The sequence below is a fragment of the Rhinopithecus bieti genome, unplaced genomic scaffold (assembly GCF_001698545.2).
Source record: "Rhinopithecus bieti isolate Rb0 unplaced genomic scaffold, ASM169854v2 scaffold_3316, whole genome shotgun sequence".
Lineage (NCBI taxonomy): Eukaryota > Metazoa > Chordata > Mammalia > Primates > Cercopithecidae > Rhinopithecus > Rhinopithecus bieti.
Window position 1 is genome coordinate 2,790,425 of NW_016804424.1, and position 2,244 is coordinate 2,792,668.

Consider the following 2,244-nt stretch of genomic DNA (forward strand, 5'->3'; position numbering starts at 1 on the left):
CTTTAAAATATATGACAATATTTTCACTAAAATATTCTTATTCATGAATAATATTAGGAAGATTAAATGACATAGATTCTAAAAAGGAAAACTAATCTGGGTTTTCTTATCCATGGGGAAAATTGCTTTATAATGCATCTTTGCATCTTCCTTTTGAAATGAATTATTGCTTCCCTTTGTGGCATACAGAACTGGTGCAACAGTTTCATATAAAATATATTTGTATGAGAAATGTTAATGTACTCCTCTCCCTATTTTCTAGCTTTGAGTTGCCATCATTCATTCATTCATTCATTCATAAATTTATTTTTTTAAATATCATTAACTACTTTATGCCATGGCACTGGTCCACGTAATAAGGATATAAGCCTCAAAAAGAAAAAAAAAGAAAGAGAAATGTTCTCTGTCCTCAAAGAGTAAAGACTTCATTGCTAGCATTATGTGTGTGCCTACAAATCAGGCAATGATAGCAATGTAATGCTGTATACCTAATTGTTAGCTGATTACAGAGGACAGCACTGGGTTTACAGGTCTTGGAATACAGCATGACTCTGGTCATTAGAATTCACAAGTATTGCCTCTCAAGCTTAAGGAGACTTTCAGCCATTGTTGACTTGCTTTAGAACATCTCATGTTCTTAAACCACTGCTCACAACTTACCATCTCAACATGGTCCCCCAACACACACACACATACACACACACGTGCGCGCGCACACACACACACACACACGGCTTAAACCAAGTAGGAGAAAGAGTGACAGCATCCAGTGAATTACCCCAGAGTGATGATAATTTACAGTGAGGCATTGAAGCTAAATGACAGAAACTGATTTACTAGGGCTTAGTAAAAAATTAAGATTTCCCATGCTGATCAGAGCATTAGCTAAATAGTTCATAAATGAGATGCCTTTCCCTGAAGGACTGGAGCAGGCAGAAAACAAATGATATTGGGATATTTAAGAATTTGTTACAAAGAATTTGGTAACAAATGAAAGAAAATACCCTATATGACAAAAATGGTTTTATCAAACTTATCACTGTGATGCTGTGATTTTGGTCTGCAAGTAGCTTTCTCACTTTGAACATTTAGGACTTCAAATTCGAGAATGTAAAACGACTTGACTTGTAAGGCGTCAGTCAAAAGGAAATCACCATTAAACCCTAATAAAATTTGGCAAATGAAAATTCCAAAGAAAAGAGAAACAAAGAAAGACAAACTGAAACTGCCTAGTGTAGATAAAACTTACAACCACTATAAGGTATTTAAAAATCCTACTCTGATGAGACACTCCCACTGGAGTTGGGGCCTAATTCATGCGTTTTATGAATTCTCCTTGCCTTTGTGTACCATGTAAAAGAGAAATTCACTGAAAATTCTCATAGCAAAGATCAGACCAAGGAAAAATCATAAATTTAATGTTTACTGTCCTCCCCCACCTCACCCTGGGTCTCTCACTTGAATGCTAACATTTTAGCGCACAACAAAATTTCTTGTGATGCAATAGTGTTTTGGCCAACAACTGCTATTTATTAAAAATCATGTTTCTTTAAGTAGTTGTCAGCCAAACTGGAATTGGACTGTTAAGTTTGTTTGTTCCCTCACTTGGCCTTTCAAGTTTTGCATCTTCAAAGGATTTATTTGAAGCATTAACATGCTGATTTCACTCTTGCTACAAAATGCACTACAGTGATACTGGCAAAAGATTCTTTCTTCCAACCTGCTCTTCCTATTTTTTTTTTCCCCTTTTTCTAATAACTTGCTAACAAGAGATCCAGATGTATAATAACATAACATTTAAGTCTGTGACTGGGGTGCTTGTTACCCGAGTAATGCTATTTGGCACTTATGTTTTTTTTTTTGTTTTGTTTTTTTATCATGTATTATGATACCAATGAAGCAAAACTGACTTTATACACCTTCTTTTTCACATAAGCTCTTTTCCTAATAATTGCCAGCAGAAGATTTTTTTTGCTTTTAATAAAAGTTTTGTATTAGTCACTCACAGCCCAATTAGAGGCTTCCCCTGCTCCCTGAAGGCATAAACTTTGAACATAGAAGTTTCTTTTATTCATGCTTTTTCTTTAAAAAAAGTTATAGCCTTTTGTGTTGGGACAACAGGATTGTTGCTCATGTTAAAAAATAAAATTACAAGAAAAGGATATAGACAGAAAGTGGTAGCATGGTAATAGAATCTTGTATTTGTAAGTTTTAGTAGTGAAGACTGTAAATTAAATTATTTTA